The following is a 21,702-nucleotide window of genomic DNA, read 5'->3' on the forward strand; positions in this document are numbered from 1 at the left end:
GATGTGAAATGCTATAGCTGGGTGTCACACACATGCCAGCCACTCAGGATCCTATGTTATCAATTCATTTCTCTTGAGAGGAGATTGTGACAATCGTGTTTTTAAGGACCTATAAAATTATGGCTAAACCAGGATTTCAGATATAGTGCCAGATTATAGACCTGTCCCACCTGAAAGAATATATTCACTGCATGTAAACATTAAATGCCATTAAATGCCATTAAAGTTTATTTTGGCTAAGACTCACATCCTCATTTGTAGGACAATTAGCCAATGAGATGAGAGGCTTTAACTTACCCAGAAGAAAAGGAAATTATCACACATCCTGCCAAAGCTACTGGATCTTATTTCATAGTTTTCTTAAATAATTTAGAATTAGGGATGATTTTTCAGAAAAGGCATGTAAGATACCATAGAAACACATAATGTTAGAGGCCTACCCAAGAAATCATGTAAGTAAAATCCCTTTTTTTTACATCTCAGAAAACTGAGGCCTGGGAGGAGGTCGTTCAGAGACCTGCCTAAAATCACAAAACTCATTCTCACCAGAGAGAGTTCTACAAGCTAGACTTTATAAAAAAAAATAATGATAAGTGCAAATCAGTGAAATTCTTCCAGGACTAAAGGGAGTTCAGGTGTCACTTGTACTTAGGACCTAACAAGTATGAACTCAGCTCTCTTTGTGACTGTGGACCTCCTTGCTGAGTGCTAGGATGAATAATTAGGTACTATAGTGAATTCTTGGGATTGAAACAAATACCAGAAAAAAGCATTTATTGTTCAGATAGGTTTCTTGCAGAAAATCCATCCTAGCACAAATACCTATGTTGCTATGGATGGTCTGAAAGTATGTAGCTTTATGACAGAGCGCCTTCTTTATAAGGCACTTTTTTTTTAACCCATGCCAAAAGAATGCTACCCAGATTTTGATGACAATATTAACTATTATTCATACGACACTTCTGCACACCAGAAAACTATATCTTAAGTGAGGAGCCTGAGTCTAAAGAGCTAGTGAGTGGAGTCATCAGTGTTACAACTCATATCTTATAACTCCAACTTCCCTGCCCCATGCTTCAAGTGATTCAAAATACATCACATCTTCCCAATATTAGGGAAACCTCTTCTGTTAGAGCAGCTCAGCTGTTTCTCAGTAATATCACCTCATTGAGAAACACTTGAAATACTTTCTCAAGGACTGGAATTTTCCAAAGAGAAGTACAAGAGTAATATTCTTTGTAGCTTAATAAATTACATGAGTGTATATGTCATTATATATCTATATAATTTATGTTTAAAATGGATTTATTTGTCAAGGAAGTAAAATCAATCATTATTGGATTATAAATATATTTCATGGCTATTAATTTACATTTTTCATTTTGCACCATAAAAAATAACAAATTTAATATTTCAAAATATAAGATTAATTTAGACTACTTAAATGTGGTTTTGACTCTTTGAAGAACAGTTTTATTTTTAAAACATGCCCTAGATTTCCTTTGTTGCTGTTGTTGTAAGTATCTAAATGAAGCCATTATGATGGTCAGAGCAATGAAAGAAATATGTCACAGGGAAAACAGGAGTTTTCATCCATGTTTTAAAGTTATTGGTCATGTTTCTATCCACTGGAGAGTGTGATTGCCAATCTGGTTAGAATTAGAACAAAATCAGGCCTAACAGTATCACATCTTCTGATGAAAGAGAAGGATTCTGTTGAGAATGTGAAGCTAATGTGGCAGAATTATTATCTGTTTGTCGTGTAGCTAAACTTATTTCAGTGAACGCTGAAAAAGGAGATTCCGTGAATAATTATGTCTTTGGTTCATAAGAACACTTTGTTCATATTATTTTCAGTTAAGCCTCTGCACTGAATACTTCGTAACACACGCTCTCCTGTTTCCTATTTGCATCTCGGTTGTGGTCTGTAATGAAAATAAAGCAGGACACTTTCACTACTCAAAGAGAGGATCAGAAGAAACAAAGCTGAGCTCTTACTAAATCTTCACAGCGCTATTGTTCTGCCAAGGAGTAGCAACTGCCCTTCGGTTTCTATAACCTTTTCTCCAACACGCTCACAATCTCCACCCAAAATACCACGTGAAGCAGCAAATTGTTAAAGTAAAAAACAGCACAAAAAAGATGCAAATCCTGGCAGGAGAAGCATAACCCAAAAGGTATGACACAGAGTCCGAGAGCATCTTCCTTGTCTTTCTCACTCATAGGGACTCTTGAGTAGCTCTAATCTTGTTAGGACAAAGGACTTTCTTAGTTTGCAATGCACAGGACAATGGACTTTCTTAGCTTGCAATCTACTGCAGTAACTTGTAAGTCCTCTGAAGTTTTACATAATTAGATTTTTCCTAATTTATGGGCCTGACATCCTTTAATTTTATATAACAATCTATACTTTCCAAAGGCTAAGAAATGGAGACATTCTTAGGTAACACACACTGAAAAATATTTAGGGATATAAGACCATAAGGAATCTGAGTAAGTGCTATGCAGATGTTATTTTCTATTATTCTTGCAACCTTTCTATAGGTTAGCTCAACTCTCCAAACCTCAGGGATATTTTGTTAAATGAATGAATGATATTTGGATTTCCCTATTTAAAGGTTTTTAAATTCTGCAATTCACAGAATCCTTTCTGGGAACATAGTTTGTATGGGAAAGCATATATATGAAAAAGCAGGTACCACCTCTTATTTGCATCATCCCTAGCCCTTGACACGCATTAAGCATTCAATAAATGATTCTTAAATGAATGAATGATGTTTGGATTTCCCTATTTAAAGGTTTTACAGAGGCCATGATCTGAATACTTAAACACAAGCACCTAAAAATCAAGTAGGTTCAGTTTGCCAACCTTCAGTTTTACAGCAAATCAGTTTCAAAGCCAGAAAAAATAATAATAATAAAATTTTTCACCAGTTTTTAATTTTTTTTTAATTTTTAAGCCATCCCCTGGAAAATTGAACTACTCTGTTGGTAATCTGTCTTGATAACCTCTTTGAGATTATAATCTCTCACCTACATGATAAATTTGATACTCAGTCTCACCACTGGTTGGGCTTCATGATTTTTCCCTTTGCTATAACCAGTCTGGATACAAAGAGGTGAGCACAGCTGGCTTCCTAAGGTGCCCTCGCAGGTGCCAGCTGCACAATGACGCAGGAAGGGGCCAGTCCGGGAAGACGCAAGGTCAAGATCAGTGGCAGGATACATGGGATACCCTTTTCCACCTCTTCCAACCCAGGCTTCCAGCCATCCCTTCTGTGGTTTCTTCCCTTTCCAAAGTTTCCGATAATGTTCGTTGGTCTACATTTTCCAAACCAGCATGGTTAGGTGAGCTGAGAGGACCACGCTCGCCACCTCCCTCCTCGGTGAGTAGCGCGGCCGGGCCCTGCCCCGAGCATTCCAGCAGAGCAGACACCTGAAGTGCCCAGCTTAACCTTCCTGCCCAGTAAGGGGACTGCGGGGTGACACCTGCACTCATGGAAGCCAGTCGCACATCAGTCTCAGGTTACTCAGCTTGGCACCGCTTTAAAGCATTAAAGCGATGCCTTTCAGGGGCTGCCCCTTATCGCCCTCCCGCTGTCCATCACCCTTGCCTCAGGCTCGGGCTCTTAGCCTCTGGTTCTTCTTACTAATGCACCTGCCAGCCTCAGACAGGGCTACTTGCAAATTCTGCAGAACGAGCCTTTTTCCTGTCTGGGTCTCAGCACATCTCGCAGGGGCTCAGACAGGACAACCTCTGCAGTCAGCTGTGTCCAGGGCCCTGTCCCCACACCTCTCGCTTTCTCTTCATTTTCTCTGCCCAGCCTGCACTCCTGCCCATGGCCCAGCTCCCCCTCTCTGGCTTGTTTTTTTCATTGGCAATTTATTCTTCTACCTGCTCACAAAAAGCCCGAAGGGGACGAACCGGATTTAGCACATACCAAATTTCTTGGATGATATTTCCTCTGCTCGTTTTTTCTATGTCTCTCTACCACACTGTTTCCTAATGAAAGCTTTCTTAGGGTTTCTAACACCAACCCTAATTCTAATTTACCTGATTCCCTGAATAATTGTCTGTCCCAGGGCTGATGTCACAACACTATTCAGGTTATTGCTAATGATTACCAATCACCATCTCCTTAAAAAGATCTCTATTAGTTTTCTCTTATGTCACTTAACATTTATATTTAAACACAGAAAGAAACCTAGACAATTGTTGCCAGGGTCACCCTTTGGCTAATGCTCACTGAAAAAAAGAACATATTTTTTACTCACTAGGTGCAAATAATCTTGAACTAGAGCTTAGGATGTGAACACCCCAAAAGACATTCAGGAAAAGAAGGAGATCCTGACTGTCACTGAGCACCTACCACATGCTAGACACTGCTGTTCACTTTCGAACTGCGTTACTCCTGTTCTAGTCATGCTAGTTATAAGTAAAGGGACTAGGTTAAAAACAATCACACACCGGTGGAGCTAGGATTTGAACCCAACTCACTTTGTCTCCGAAAACCAATGTCGTCTCTCAAAAGAAAGTTCTGTGTAAAAGCTAAACAGTAAAACCCAGTCATTAATTACATGGAGGCAGTTTACATTTTCCTGTAATTCACACCTTTTTTCCTCCAGACTAATTAATTTCCAAAGCTGGTAAAGTGCTCTTCTCACAAATTACTAGGCTTTGGGGTGAAGAGCTAAATGAAGGTTGGCTATGAAGCTGGCATGTAGGAGAAGACTGAGACTCCAATAAAAACATGTTAACTGGTGTACAACACGGTGCCTATTAAGCCAGAAGAACTGCCCCAGAACAGACTGGACTATACATTGCTCGTGAGGGGCTGGAACTACGTGCTCGTGTCTCTTAGATTTGTCCCCAGGGCTCAGGCCCAAGCCAACCCTGAGAGGGTTAAAGAACCCTGTGGAAACACTATTTGTTATCAAGAATCTAGGGCATCACAATGAACGAGCTGCGCAGTGTTTTCCGAGAGGCTTTATTACTATTGCTCCAAGTAAGCAAGACATAACGCACGCTTACTTAATGTGTTTTCCATCGATTTACACGTCCTTGCTTCTTAAATCACTTCCAGAAATTCTTAGGAAACGTGAAAGGAATTCACCAAGCAAATGTGTTATCTTTTCCTCCAACAGAATGTCAGCTCACTTTTTGAAAGATCCTTTCCCAAATTCTTCTTTGGTTCAAACTGATTTTAGCAAACTTGACTATCCACACCATAATTAGGAAGCCAATTTATTCAGTTAATTTGCATCAGTCTAAATAATTTTTCCTGACAGATGACTTCCGTCCCGAGCACCAAGTACTTTTTAATCCTAGTTAGGTGATTGCTAAGGATAAACGATTTCACATTTCTCATAAAGATGCCAGTCATTAAGAATATTAACACGAATTCCTTCCCCGTGAGTAGAAACGAGCTGTCATTTCAGCAATGTTGCTGTGTCAGCCTTTCTATTGTCGAACACAACAAATGATGAGAAAATCAATTTACTCTTTAGAATTAGTCAAGTGAGGAATCCTTTGAAGTGGGGTGCAGGGTTTTGCTTGGGTCCTACAGTCACATAAAAGCAAGTACTGCCTGTATGTTGGTGAAATGTTTTGAAATTTAATAAGAACTATTTGCAGCCATAGACCTTCCCAACAGAATCTATCTCTGAAAAAGAATTCCCCACTCCTAAAATAGACGTTTGATGAGCAACAGATGTGGTTCAAACGAATCCTTGTTCCACAGAACTGAGAATATATTTTGATCCGTATGAGGCCCAGTCCAGAAAAGAGGGGAAGTGACTATGGCATGAGCTTGGTGTTGAGGTTGGTTGTGGAGCTTGAATATAGTAATTTACTCCATAAAGCTTCTCTCATAAGGCAGAATGCAAATGAGCTTGTAATTCATAGTTTCTAGAGGTTGGAGGATGCCATACGTGCTGCTTATGAACAAATTTACAGTGTTTCCTAGTCTACGGATGTGTGCAGAAAAGCAGTTCAATGGGTAGCCACAACCTTCCCAGTGATGTATGTCCTGGCAGTGATTTGCAAGTTCCACAACTTAGTTTCTCCACCCATTAAGGGAAGATTAGATTGCTGTTCAAGAATGACGAGCATTTAATATTTGGAAATGACTAAATAATGAAGTGCCTGGGCTCTATAGAAATGCTGAGGAGAAAAGAAGATTCATTTCAAACCAGGATCTAGTACAAACAGGACCTTCTTACTGTAAATCTCGAGAGTAGGAAAAGAAATTACGTCTAAAGCTTTGTTCCGAGGGCTGAGAATTTGAAAATATATCAGCATTAGGATGTTTCAATGGAAACAAAGATCTGTTTATTATAATCTCTTGTCTATGGAGATGAGGAGGATTCTTTCCGCTACCTTTAACTGAAAGAATGCGGTTAGTAAAGATTTAAATGACAGGACTGGAAGGGTCAACTTTTTATTCCTTTGCCTTTAGGCAGGACTACAGTTAAGCCATCTCAGGACAGAGAACAATGCTTTGGTCCCCAAAATACCCAGGTGAGAATCATAAAAATTAAAAAGAGCAGATGGGAAAGCCCAAGGGCCTTGAAATTAATAAAAGTCAGTTCCAGCTGATAGAATTTCAGTTAAAATTCATTTCTATTTGCAAATAGCCTGACACTTAGCAAAATTCCAAAGGATGTGATATTTGGCACTAATTCTCTGAAAATTCCATTCAGTATGAGTACTAATGTCTGGTCATTGTTTTGTTCACCTCCTGGTAATCTCTTTGGGAGAGAGGGAGACCTGCTCTTGGATTCTGAGGTAACCAAGCACAGGACATCCGACACTGGACACATGGGATAAACAGCAGCTTATTAGTCACCTTACTAACAGCCAAGGAAGAAAGTCACTCCATTCCATGTAGGGCCGCACAGAGGGTGAACTCAGGAGCAGTGAACAAGGAGCTATTGGGGGCAGGCTTTGTAGTAACATGACAGTGAGGGGTACTCGTTTTCAGGGGAGGGTGTGATTGGTTTATTTCAATGACTTTGGGTTGTCAGGGAAGCGAAACCTGTTTGGTTGAGGACCAGGTGGAGTGCAGCACATCCAGCTGTAGAGGAACCAGCCAGGTGGGGAGCCTTTTCCACTTGGGGGGGGGGGTGTTATCAGGTAAAAGTAGGGGAAATCACAGGCATTTGGGATTCTGTGAAGCTCCAAGATGTCAAGGCAGCCCAGGAAATCTTAGGCCTCTCAAGCTTGTTGTTCATTCAACCTATATTGGCTTGTACAATGTTCATGTTCCTTGGCTATACCTGACGTCTAAGAGTAATGTCTTTGCACGCCTGTTGAGTCTCCTGTGAAGAGAGTCGCTTTTGACTGGACTAGTAAACATGGGGGCTCATACAGTTTTGTAGCAAGAATCCTCACAGGCCAAGGCTATGCAATTAGCTAGATGATTCATGCAGAAGTATCGTTTGCTACTGGCTTTGACATGAATGAAAGCAGGAAGAGACCTAAATCATCCAGACAAATTGCATATTTAACTCTTTACTTGATTTTAATTTGTCATGAGGTGAATATTGACCAACTTCAGACTTATAGCCAAGGGCCAAAAGAAATGGTCTAGCTTGCCGAAATGAAGAATTTCCTGCCTCTCACTTTTTAAGAGGAATATTATCAGGAAACACAACCAGGTCAGACTATCTCTCACTCTCCCTGTGATTTAACAAGTGAGAAGAAACAACACAGAGAGGCCAGTAGTTCCAGGCAGACCCTGGACATCTGAAGTTAATGCTGGGCCTGTTATAAAATCTCAGGTAAGGCATTTAATCTCTCTAGGCCCCAAATTCTCTATCTTTCTAATGAGGAAATTAAACTAGATCGAGAGTTTTAAAACACTTTTTAGTAGCAAAATCCTTATTTCAATCAAAATTTAAAATCACTCTATAAAACAGGTGGAAATGAAGCTTGTTTGAATCCAATAAACGGAGCTCAAGACTAATTGACCTGGCCTCCTCCCCCCCCCCCCCCCCCACTGGCTCCTTCCCTATCTGCTCCCTCACTCCAAGATTCCTGAAGCACTTCCTTGAAAGCCTAAGGTTCCTCGGAACCCAGTTTGAAAGCCAGCAGGTGAGATACTATCCAAGGTTCCTTCCAGCTTTCAGCAGAATGGAGATCTTAGACTGTGGAGTCAGACAGATTTGGGTTCAGATCCTAGTTGTCACTTCCTAAGCTCTATGACCAGTGTTCCCATTTGTAAAATGAAGATTAAAACCTCTCTATTGTAGGACAGTTGCTAGGTTAAGAATGTGCGTAAAGCATCTAGCTCTGGCAGTGCCTGCAACCCAGGGGGACTCGGAAATGGCAGCTGTAATAAAGGTTATGAGTCTGACTTGAGCAGAACAAAGTGTGGAAAGATCCTATACTTGAACTACTAAGTTGCAATGAGACCTCTGTCATTCCTGAAGCCCAAACCTCAAGAACTTGAGGCTAAAACTCCTCTTTAGAACCCGAATTGGTTTTTATTGTTCCAAATTAGTGGAGGCAAGAAAATTCTTCTAATTCGCTGCACATTCTGTATGCCCTGGAGAGTGTGTACTGTGTAGACACACCCCAAGTGTCTCTTAAATGACACCCTGGTAGATCCAACCACCACGGATGACATTTGAAGCACATTGCTTTCACCAAAGAATAGCAGGGGAAATGTCAGTAAGAACCTTTAATACAAAACCACAAGACATTCAGTACCTAATAGGTCACATTCACTATTTCACTCCATGTCATAAAACGATTCAGCAGAGGCCATTGTTCATTCGGGGAGCTGCTGCTGGGATAGCCTGCGTTCTTTCAGCAGTGGAGGATTCCCCCAGAAAATGCAACCCAGGAGTCTGATTACTGAAAACCACACCTTTGGGGAATTTTCCCCGCATTCTGTTAAGGAAGCAGCACTTTATAGGTCATCTAATGCTCAGTACAGTAAATGCCAGCATTCCTGTTACCCTCATGACCTTACATCCTAAAGGGAGCTGACTCAAAGTTTAGACACTCCTTGCTCTGTTTTATAAAGCTTTTTTAAAAAAAAAAAAACTTATGAGAATTTGTAAACCTACACAGAAGCGAAGGATATCACAGCCCCCATAAGCCTGCTGCTCAGTGTCAGCATCAATACTTCACCACTGCGTGGCGGCTTTCACCTGAGCCCATGGAGGTGACACAGGGCCCCTTTCACTCCAAGACTGATGGCCCAGGTGCGATCTGGCCGGCTGTCAGTTCAACTCAGCAAACACACGCTAAGCTTTAGGCAGGCCCCTGTCCTAGCCCCTCAGGAGAACCACAGGTCCCCAAACCTGTGAAGCCAGACCACAGGTGAGGAATCAGAACAGAAAAGCAGAGTCGGCAGGGAGAAAAGAGAAGCTGTCGGGGGAGGCTTTTGTGGGAAAGATGGGGCTTGAACTGAACTTTGAAGGAATGGGGGTGAAGAGATTCCAGGATGAGGGGAAGGATCTGAGGAAGGGCGAGAAGTCAAATGCAGGGCCATTTAGGAGACTGATTCCTACTTGAAGGAGCTGCGGTAGGCGAGGCAGCGGGATATCAGTGTGGAGGCCCATGGAGGCCTTGAATGCCAGGACCGGGAAGCTCGCTCCTTGCCGGAGCAGTGCCAAGGCCAGGGCAGGATAATAATAATCTAAAGAAAACTGGAGGTCCACCTTGAGGTGGGAAGGCGGCAGAGGCGACCCCAGCTCTGGGGTAAAGAACCCTCCTCCTGGGTTGTTGCTGCCGTCCAGGAAAGAGCAGAGCCGGACAGGGGATTAAAACAGAGGGTTGGCCTTGGCACAGGGAACTCCCTCCCAGCCGTCATTAAGAAAACAGGAGACCAGGAATCCGAGAGGCGGCAGCAGCACCTGGGCTGAGTAAGAACCGTCAGTGTTGACTAAGCACTTGGTGTCTGGAGCACCGGCCTTTGCAAACACCGCGCCTTCCTCGCGCACCCCGTCCTGCCCAGGCAGCTTCTGTGCAGGGCGCCGGGGAAGGGGCCGGGTCTCGCGCCTGGAAACCCCACGCCCCTCCCCCTCCCCCACGCCCCTCCCCCTCCCCCACGCCCCTCCCCCTCCCTCCCCTCCCCCCCCCCCGCCCTCCCCCGCCGCCGGCGGCCAGCTGCGGCTCCCTGTTTGTTTGTGGAGGTTTGCATGCACAGATTGAGTTGCCTTTTTTTTCCAGTCGCTCCAGCAGTGTCCTGAAATTCACCCGCAGTGTAACTTCTGCCTCTGCTCCTCCTCTTCTTGGAACTGCCTTTTGTTTGGCAGCCTTGGGTCTAGGGGGGTGTGATGATAATAATCCTCGGGCTTATATAACTCTCTTCATCTTGCAAGCACTTGGCAGACAGTCCCTAATGAAACTTCTGGCCAGTGTCAGGCCTGGTGGCTGTAGCGGCAAATAGGAACCCCCAGGCTGAGGCTGGGGGGCCAGGAGGCAGGAGGGAGGGCGGCCAGGGTCAGAGGCCAGGCCTTCCTGGCTCCCGGGCAGGGGGGTCAGGGGAGATAAGCGCAGGGACTGTCGCCTTCGGGAGGAAGGGGGCCCGCTACCACCTTCTCTCCGCTGCTCTGCGGGCTGCCAGTGCCCAGAGCTTGTCCTCTAAAGAAGATTTTGAAGGCGGTTCATGTAAGTATGATGCTCTGCTTTTTCTTTAAAAAGGAAGGACAGAGGCTTTCCTTGCTGTCTAGTCTGTTTCATGTTACTTATTCACTAGAGTCGTTCCCCTCATTCATATTCTTAGATGATGGAAAGTGTGTTTTGGGCCAAAGTTCTCCACCCAGTTGGGTCCCTCCAAAAAATAATAGGAGAGGTATGAGGTTTCTGTGATAAATCACTTAACCAAATAGCACCCAGACGAAGCGCTGGTATTGGCCCCTTGCACAGAGCCCTGGCGGGGCCGGACTGTTGTACACGCGCCTTATCCTAGAGAGGAGCCTTGGTTGTTCACCTGGCTGGTCAGGCAACGAGAAGCAATGCGGCGACTTTGATCTTCAGTCTCCCTGCTTTCATGCTCACAATTTCAGGCAAATATAACTGTTGGAAGTTTCTCTTCACACTATGAAATAGATGCCATCTTTCCTTGTAGGCTTGAAACTTGCACCGGCTTGTGTAAACTCTGTAATAAACGCTGTAACTCTAGCGGACCTGTAAATTGTTAAGTTTTTCACTGCATAGCCTAAGGGTATAAATACTAAAGGAACGTGGACTGGCAAAACCCAAAGCTCTTATTAAACTATGTCTCTGCAAAAAGGCTGAATTAATGTATTTTTCTCAGGGATGATGCTCATGGCTTTGAGAAATTGTCTTTCAACAGAAGGGAAATTTAAAACCCTTGAATAATACTGAGAAAGGTACAATTTCTGCACACTTACAAAGTATGATTTGCTAATTGAGCAAGCCAAGAAAATAAAGTTCTGTTTTGGATAGCTTTACAATTTACCTTTATAAAACCACGATTATAATTGGTGCACTATGAGATACAGAAAATTACTGTCTTTATTTCAGGTAGGTAATATAATTTAGTAATGATGCAGAAAAGCAAGACCTCTCACTTTTAGTAACATAAGTGCTATGATTAATTCACTGAGCTTGTCTTTCTCTTTAGATAAACAGATGCGCAAACCACATATAATGTGCATATACGTGTGTATATATAAATATATATATATATTTAATTATCCTGAACTCTTCCATTTGCTGAATCTATCTAATGCTCAGTATTTTACATGGTAGTATAATATCTAAAGTGGACCAAGTGGAAAGATTTCCTGTTAAGTTTCAGAATTCAGTAGAGCTATTTTTTAAAATTATTTATCCAATAAACATGGGAAACCTAATAAAATTATGTCTGTGTTTAAGAGTCTGTTTATATGACATTTCCACTTAGAAGTCTCTGGGGCTTCCAAGAAATTCTAAGGTATAATTAAAGTTGAAAATGAGACTGGATTCTAGTTGTTTTTACCCCTAAATTTAAAAGTGATCTGTCAACGCTAAATTCTATACTCTAGCTAATTTAATTACCAAGATCAGCCACATAATCTCAACGTTAGCCTTAAAGGCATATTTAGTCATAGTAGAAAGAACACAAACTCTGATGGGAGCCGATCTGAGGCTTGTTTTGGCCATCACCTGGGTATGTGACCAGCAGCAAGATCTTTAAGATTTTCAGCTTCAGGTTTCACATCTATTAAATAAGATCAAGACTCTTAACCTCAAGGAGAGAACTGTTGAAAGGGAAAAAAGGAAGTAATATATGTAAAATATCTAGCACAGGGTCTGAAAATTACAGTGTTCCAGTCAGTTTTAGGGCTTTTCCATTAACTCTATTTTTTCATCTTTGATTCAATTCCTTCATTTATTGAGCATCTACTATATACTACATGCTATGCCGAGCGCTAGTTACTCAGAGGTGAATAAGGTTAATATCCTACGCTGGAAGAGTTCATAGTCTGAGGAGACAGGAAATTTTCTTGCAGTATAATACCTGCAGAAATAGAGGTGAGTTTAAAACTAACTGAAGAATTGAGGCCTGAGTATCTCTCCTAGTGAAATTCAAGGGAACTTTCACAAAGATGATGTTGATTGTGCACCTTTTAAAAGATCAGCAGGGGTGTGAAAGGACATTCCAGATGGGAAGAGCTTTGGAGAGCAAGGTGTGAGAAAGCCTGGGAACAGGAACTGATTTCAATTGATGCTTGAGTATTGAATCTAGGGGGGCTGGAGATTTTGTCAGGGGCCCAATCTTGGGTGTTCGGGTGTTCATGCTGAGGTGTTTGGACCAATTACTCTAGTGAAACTCAAACTCATGTATGGATCAGCTCATGATTCACAAAAAGGTTGTTTTATAGGTTCACATCGATATCAAAAGCTTGGGCTGAAATGTAAGTCAACTACATCACTAAGACATTGTTTGGTTCAAGAGACCATGTTGTTTATTTGCTTTCTTGTTTGTAGCAGGCCTATCTTAGTAATGGAAGAGTTATAACACGAACTCCTTAACTCACCCAAGGCAGGCACTTTCAGGATCACTAATCATTGAGGAGACATGGGAGGACTTCCCCTGGGGCTGAGCAGGTGCAGAGTAGATATTACTGATGTTTTAGGAAGATTTGATATAGATCATGTAGTATCCAGTATGGAGTGTGGGTTTGGAAAATGTGTGAGGGTGGCAATACTATAAGGTAGAAGACCAGTTAAAAGAGGATTGTAGGGTATGAGTGAGAAATGCTGAGATCCTGAGTAGGGTAGGTGGACAATAGGGAACAGATCCAGAGATATTTAGAAGGTAAAGCATTCTCGTAGGGACTGAATGAAGGGAATGAAGGAAAAGGAAACGTCTGTGATATTAGTTTGGGCTTGGGCAACTGGGTAGCTATAATGGAATCCCATAAAACAAGAGGAGGCACAAGTTTATAGGAGAAAATTGAGTTAGTTAGGTTAATGTTGTGTTGAGATGTCACTAAGCGGTTAGATTGCAACTCTGAGTAAAAATCAAAAGTAGTTTTTTAAAAATTATAAAATTGCCATATATTTCTTGGAAATTTTAAAGAGAAACAAGGTCTGGGCACTCCCTATTATGCACAATGTCCCCAATAAATGTCAGTATCCAGGCTTGCTGGGCTCTGAGCCTTCACCTTGTATCCCTGCTGTTGAATAGCTTATTTTCCCATTAACATTTCAACAGGAAGGCCACGTCTAGGGCAGTCTTGTCAATGTCTATCCTCAAAAAAAGTAATTGTTACTTCCTCTGAGCCTTCAGAAATGAGCAGAGACTAGGAAAAAATCTGTGGGCTAGTAGAATATTTATTCATAAAGAACATATTCATAAAGAATGAATATTTATTCATCAAGACGCACTCCTTTTCTTAGTGGGGCTTTTTCACTTCCCTTGAATTGGGGGACCCACTCAGAGACCAGAGTAAAGGAGGTAATTTCTAAGCCTAAAGCATTGCTTAGCCTACAGCTGTTTCCTCCTTCATTGTGAGCAGGACTTTTTTCCCATATCTTATATGGGGCAAAATAGAAATGGAGGGGTAGGTAACATTTGCAAGTTTTTAAAAGATGATAAGTAGAAGTACTTGAACATTTAGAATGAATAGAAAACAATCTCATTAGCAGACAGGAAGCTGTGACTTTTTAAGTCTTTGAGGTCTGATTACTTGATAACCTTCATTTTCTTATAGCCTTACACTCAGTTCCACTCAGCACTTAATCTTCTATGGCAAAGCTTCTATCAGGTTTCCTGGATTTCAGAGTTCTTATCCCACCTAAACACTTCAGAGCAAATACCATTTATTACAAAAGGAACTTAGTCCCAGACTTCATGGCTAGTCTCGAAAAACCATGTAATATTCCTTTCTGATGGGTAAACTGTATCAACACACTTACAAAGATATTTAAGAACCTATGTCTACCTGTAAATATAAAGAGTTTCATCACTCATCAGAAAGACTGTATTTGGATAAAAAGGGAGGGAACAAAAAAATAGTATTTGCTTAAAATCTGAATTCCATCTGGCTTCTGATGGCTCACTTCAAAATTCCCCAAACTCCATTCATTATCTTCGGCTTGAAAAGTGTTTCTGTTGTTGCTAAAATGTTTCCTCCATGAAACAACAAAAAATGAAAAGTTCCAAAAAAAGAACTGTTACTATCTCAGTTATACGAGATAATCACCGAATATATACTTTAGAATAAGATGAACTTACATCGTGGGAAAGTTTATTGTTTAAAGTAGGAGCAAGATAGACTTGGGGAATTCCCATTAGCACAGTTGAGAGTATGAAGAATATATTGAACTTCCATATATGGTGCTGGCCATTCCACATTTAAAGTCTTGACTTCATAAGCAAGTGCTACAACTCCACAATCTCTCTGGGTTTGCTGACATGATCCCCTGCAGGCTGGGCGCTGCCTGGGCCATGGTGCTCCCCAAGCAGTGTTTGAAGAGTGGGTAGGGTGCAGCCATGCGGTCCCCCAGACACCTGAGTTCAGAATGTTTTTGCATTTTGCTTTATTTCTAAGCTCCGTGGAAAGCTGGAAGCTCCCCAACTCTCTTTTGGGTTTGGCTTCCTGTCCACATGTTTTCTGGTCTCATGTCATTGTGCATGAAGTAATAGTCCCACATGCGTGCACCGTCACAATGGCAAGATTCGTGTGGTTCAGTGCAAGTTTTCCATCGAGGACATTTTGGACCTTCCAGCAACTCCTTAGGGAAAGCAGTTTGGAACCGGTTATTTATTACTTAACAAGGCCAAGGGAGCAAGCACAGAATGCACTTCTGCAGCAAGACTAAAGCCATTTGTAGGAGACAATTAAAGGACAACTGCCTAAGAAAAATAAACGTTTAGCTTACACATCTGTCTAAATGTATATATGTGTACAGCGTAGAAAAATGCCTCCAGTTCACAGTTTAAAAATATCAGTTACTGTTTCAGCATTTCACTCTGAATGGTGCTAGTGTTTTCCACTGAGGACTGTTATTTTAGTGACATTTTTCTGCAGCAAAATCTGATGAGTTTACGAAGTTGGAGAGCCAGGAAATGCAGCTCAGTTTCTGAACTGAGAAAGCCAAGGGAGTGAAGTTCAGTCATCTACTTGCTTTATGGCGTGGAGTCCTAAGTGCTAAGTGCAATAACACTAATACAGAGAAAGGAGCCAAACTCAACTTTTAAAGTGCAGCTCTTAAACCAGCAAGCTTCACTTCCCGCCGTGTTAGCAGCAGGTGAAATTCTGGCGCGCACCCACACGTGGTTATGGCTGGCGATGTCAAATCAATGGGCCTGCGCGCCAGTTTTATAGAATTTTAGAGCAGGAAGGGATTTGGAGGTCTTTCAATCTTATATTTTATTTTACCAACAGGGAAACTGAGACTCGTGAGCTCTCTTTCTTTCTCTGAACATGCATGCACACGTGCGCTCACACTCGGCACACACATACACACACATTTCTGAGCCATGTGCTGAGTCATTGTTTCCAGAAAATATCAGGCCTGCCTTAAGAAAAAGAAAGGGCAAATGACCCAGAGCTAGGCCAGTGGTCGCCTGATCCATTCAGGTTTGTGTGGCTTCAGAGCTGTGGACGTACAATTTTTCCCCAATTCAAGAGCCATTCAGGGCCTCAGATTATACTTTTTGGCTGAAACTTGAATAAACTCCAGAACAAACCGAAGATCACTATGTGACTAGGTCCTGGCTATCCAGTGATGCTTTCAGTTCATGGAAGTTACCGGGGCCACATTATGATGAGAGTCTAAGGTGCAGACAGAGCCTGAGGTACAGCCCTCACAGCGAGGACCCTTAAGACCTACCCGGAGGGACGAGACCTTCATTCACCGTGCAGGCAGCGGAGACTATATAACTAAATGCTACATCCTGTGGCACAGATTTTAAGTGTCGTAGGCTTTCTAGTGAGAGAAATCAATGAAAATTGAGGTTGCTAGGATATGGGACTTCTGCTGATCCCAGAATGGTGCTTAAAATTTGCATATGTGGAGGAAATAACCGTAGACTTTTCAAGGTAAAGAACAGCAGAAATGAAAGCTTGAAGAGGGTCCCACCCATGAGCCAGGCTGATGGGTGCCCCCAGCAGCATTTCCCAGCCCAATCAATGGCCCACGGAACCCCCAGCATTGACTTACATTATTATCCACTAAAATGTTATTGAAATAAGTACCCCAAAAACCTAGATATAAAGTACTTGGATTATATTTATATAACTATAAATCTGCAATAATAATATATTTAGATCATTGAGAATTCAAAATAAATTGCTAATTAAATAAAAATAAAACCATAAACCAGTAATATTCTATTGAATAATATTAATTATTTTCCAGATGATGTTGTTTGACTGAAACTAAAGAATAAATTTGTTTTAACCAAGTGTTCCTTAATGAAATTATAAAACAATAAATTTTTTTATAATTGTAATAAAATTTATATTGCACATTTAGTACTCTGCCTATTTATAATAAATTATCACAAGTTGGCACATATCAAGGAGGAAAGGATCCAGGCAGTGTACCTGCTGGGGTTGAGGTTATAAATCTGAGAACTGTGATGGCTCAGTCATCCTATCACCTTGCTCTGTTTTAGCAAATAAAACTCCCTACAGCACAGCAGGAAGTATTTGACTCTTATGAGCATACACATATCAAGCTGGTATTCAGGCTGCCTCTGTTCTTTAATAGCCCATAGCAATTTAATTATTACATTATCTTTTCATCTGTTATAATTTTAATGATGATAAAACACAGTCTCCGTTTATACAATTTATGAAAATTCTGGTCTCATTCCATGAAAATGTCTTTATTGCAAATAATCTCTACAAGGGAAGTTGTATCATTATTACTGACTAAAAAAAAAAAAAATTCAACCCAAGTAATAATGATTGTCAGTGTTTACCGGACACTTATCATGGGCCACAAACTCTTCTAAATTATTTTTACATGGATGTTTGCATGTAATCCTCACGCCAACTCTATGGGGTAGATATTATATTTAATCCCCATGTTTTTCAGAGGAGGAAACTGAGGTACAGAGAAATTAAGTAAGGTCACACAGCCAATGATTGCTGTAGCCTGGAACTCAGGCATCTAATTCCATGGTCTGCTCCTTATAGAAGATTCAGAATAACTTGTTATTTTAACATGAGGCTATGCCAGCATGATCTCAGCCGGGTGCTTACATTGCCACATCCAAATGTACACTTTTACTTCAGGAGCTCATGAAAGGCCGCACATAACTATAAATACAAACATGTGTATGTCGTCCTGGAGTATATTTTAAAAATGGACATCCGCATGATGCTTATAATAATTTGTAATATTATCACAGACATGGAAATAGAGAATATAAACCTTCTAGAACTCAGCCACTCCCAAGAGAGAAACACAAGGCAGTGATCAAAGGGCAGACTGGGCTGGGTGTGCCAGATGACAGAGGGTGGCGTAAGCGGGTGGAGGAGTCGAGCTTCTGTTGGGGATAATGGAAAGAGATGTGATAAGGGTGGCGTGGGAGGAAGAGTCCTGCAGGGACAGGCCAGCACCAGGGAGGCCCTGCTGCACCAATCTGCCCATAAGAGGGAAGCTTCTAGAACAGAAGGAAGGACCTGGAACTGCCCACATTTATTCTCAATCCGCAGGGCCAGTTCAGAACAAGAAGAGATTCCAAGTCTATTGTATTGAGGGAAATCATCTCCACCCGTTACCGCATTACCTCTGAGATTCCCCTCTCTGTATACCACCAATGAAGAGGTAAAAACAACCAAAAAACCTCTAAGTGAAGAGCTTTCATATTTACATGGGCAAGAGAAATATATTTTACAGGTGAAAAAAATTTTGAGCTGTTAGTACTTGTCATTTTCCTATTCTTATATCTTATATTTCCTTATAAGATATATATATCAAATATCTTATATTTCCTCTTCTATCTCATATATCCACATTTATATATAATGTGTACATCTTAAAATGTGCTATTCATGGCAGTAAGATTGTTTCATCAAATATTTAATGCATTAAAATAGATGTCTCCTCTTATTCAAAATATCTGAGTTGATTTTAGTCGCTTACATTTTTCAATCGCCATAAATGCAGAATAGAAACAAATTTAACCACTTATGAATGCTTACTTTGCTATTCATCAAATGATAGCTTCCAGCAAGTTTAGAAGATTTTATTATTCAGCACATTCTCTTTAAAATAGATCTCATAACCTAAAACGAGACTTCGTTCAAATTTTAAAACTGGAACACTTTGTAAACTTTTAAAAATAAACCCTTTTTTATTTGTATGAAATCCAGTCAAAGAATAATATGAAATTAATCTAATGGATAGTCTTTCCCTTGAAGAGACAGTCACATGGGAACTTTTGCAAAAGAACTAAATTACCCACAATGCTTCAAAGTTTCTGGCAAGTGATTGTAAAAAAAGTTAGTCTGGATGAAATTTGGAGAATATTATTCCTAATGACGCCCTCCCTTGACATTGTGAAAAGGCAACACCTGAAAGATAAGAGAAATCATTGATAAAAAGCAACTGACAGCACTTTTTTGTTCCTCCATTGTGGGTGTGGGCGGCCACCCACTATCATCTGAAGGTGAATTTGGCAAATGATACGCAGGTTTTCCAAGACAGAGTAATTACAGAAAACCTTCAAAGGTACTCTTATCAAATATTTATCTCTTGATTAATTGAACCAAGGCGCTAATTAAACCTGAGCACTCCATGTTCCTTGACCTGGGGAACGGTTCACCGAAGGGGAATTTCTAAGAATTTGAGAAGTCCTGCACCTTCCTGCAGTGTCATTCTTCTTGGGTGAGAGCTAAAAGGGGTCTTACCTATGGCAGAGCGGTTTCATTAAATTACTCTTCAGTAATGACAAAAGATCCATCTGAAAAATGGGTATCTAAAGAATCATATAACTTTATTAACATGTCTTGAGCTGTTCAGGAAGCTCAGGGGAGTTAGAGGGACAGTGAATGGCAGGCCAGCTGCTCCCAGCCATCCAGTCTCAGGAGTGAAAACTGTACAGACGTCACCTGTCCTGTTCACAGCTTGCCTTCACCGTTCCTTGCCTTGGCCATATAACTATTAGTGCTAAGACTATTGTGGGTCCAAGGAGAGTTACGGAGACCCACCTCAGCAGTACAACCCTGTTTGCCAAAACATTATTAGGGATGTTGATTCACATGACTTTGCACCCCCAAGAGTCTTTTCTCAAATATTCACATTGAAAGTAGTTCCCTTCCACCCAGAACCCAAACTAACACAATGGAAACTGTTGAGCTCCTCTTGATTTCCAGTTGCAGCTCTTCAAAATCTTTGCCCTTTGCCTGATTTTATTCAAATCTTGTATTGGCCCAGGTTGGCTTGAAAAAAGTCCTTTAATCACTAAAACATTCATGAACCTCACACAACAAAATAAAACCTTTAACAAGTCTGGCCTGAATTTCAGATTTTCTTTTTAGGATTTATCCAATTTCTTTTTCTAATATGGACAGAATTAAACATTTTGTTTTCATGCTACAAATGGCAAGTGAAGATGGGAAATGGCTGGAAATGTATGGGAGTCTAGGGTTAGTTCCTTGACATAAAAATCATGATTATTGGCAGTTTTTCCATAATTCTCAGAGCTTTGTCTGCAAGTGGTCTAGGGAATCACCAGTAACATATTGGACAATGGTTATCCACAAGCTCAATCAACAGTAAGAGAAGACAAGTTGAAGTTTAGGGCTCCTTACCTCAGAACTTTAAATAGGAGAGGAGAAAAATTCCAAAGAATACTTGTTTAGGAATAAGTCCAATAAACAGCAGAACTGTGATTTCTTAAGAATAGTTCATCCTCTGGAGTCAGTTTCCCAGTCCTTTTCTTTGTGAACCTCTAACCCAGCACATCACTTTTTCTGTAGGAAAGAAAGAAGTTGCCCTTCAATATCATACCATTCAAAATGAACTACACTAGAGCCTGGAAAACCCTTAATACTGGAGCTCCCTTGTATCTTCCCAAGAGGTCACTGAAGACCTGACTTCTCAATGCTTTCTGTCTTAGTTTCTTCTGTGTATGGAGAGGTCACTTTCTGGGATGCCATGTTGTCTATTATCTGGCCAATAATCTTTCATTTCACACTTTTCTCCCTTCAGTAGGTAATTTCACCACTTTAAGCATTATGTGCTTTTCCTTTCTCAGCATGTCCTTATTATGAGAAAATAGAAATGTGTTTACTCTAATATTGGATCAAGTTAGAATCGCTTGTTCAAATTTAACACACATGACACTTTTTTCCTTAAAAATCAGTGGCCCTCCTATGAAAGCAGGCTCCAGCCTGCTTTTCTGTCTTTGGGCTGGAAAATTCAAAGCCTGACCAGCTGACCATATCTCTGCCCCTCCTCATCTATCACTTGAGAAGGATTGGATAGGTGGCTGAGTCACTTCCCACCACTACATCTGTGTTCATAGATCTACAACCTCCCGTTTGGTAAATTCTGTAGAAAGAAATCAGTCCTTTCTGTGTGCGCTCGACAGTCAGGTTTGTAAAATAAGGACCACTTTAATGGGTCTTAGGGCTTCAAAATGCTGCCCTGTGCATTTTTTGATTGCCTGCATGCCCGTGTCATCTGGGTAGAAAGCTCTTTCATTTAATATTTTTCCAGCTTTAAAAACTGCTTACCTGCAGTTCATTGAACTTGGCCTCACCTCCAAAATACATAACGCAAAAAACAGAACCAGGAGATGTTATAAGCAAATCTCAGAAGCTGCCCAAGAGTCTCCTGACCCATTTCCAGACGATACTCTCTTGTTCCGAAGAGAAATCAGTTGTTTTCACATAAAATAAGACACCAAAAGGACAATTAAATGTCACAGCTTGGGGGAGATTTTGAGGATTCGTGTCAAAAGTGTTCACACCTGTGGAGCACACTGCTATTTTTGTGGAGCCTAGTTTCTGGCTTGAGATACACCTGCCAAAATCTGAATGGCTGCTATTGTACCTTCTGGACTCAACCACGGCCCTGTCAGACAAGGTTAGGTGTACACAGATGGATAACCTAGAACAGTGACCATGCTGTTCATAAGGAAATTAAGATGTTTCCTAGCCCTGTTGATGCCTATTTGGGATGGAAATTTTTATCCTAAGCCCTCCCTAGCTGTGCCTCCCTGGTCCTTTATTATTTTTATGTTACTTTAATTATTTCAGTTGTACTCA

At 41.1% G+C, this 21,702-nt stretch overlaps 1 protein-coding gene across 8 annotated transcripts in view; it reads left to right on the forward strand.

Moving 5' to 3' along the window:
• Nucleotides 1-21,702, forward strand: part of SULF1 (sulfatase 1) — a 136,632-nt gene that overhangs the window by 12,221 nt on the left and 102,709 nt on the right. For 2 of the 8 annotated variants that reach the window (XM_081117330.1, XM_081117326.1), the window contains exon 1: nt 10,341-10,624. The exons of 5 other annotated variants lie outside the window; for them this stretch is intronic. The gene's annotated coding sequence lies outside the window, so the exon portion shown is untranslated. Of the gene's footprint in view, nt 1-2,153; nt 2,178-10,340; nt 10,625-21,702 lie in introns of those variants that run through there. One more of the 8 variants, XM_081117327.1, reaches the window with a different exon arrangement.

This window comes from Miniopterus schreibersii, assembly GCF_964146895.1.
Source record: "Miniopterus schreibersii genome assembly, chromosome: 17".
NCBI lineage: Eukaryota > Metazoa > Chordata > Mammalia > Chiroptera > Miniopteridae > Miniopterus > Miniopterus schreibersii.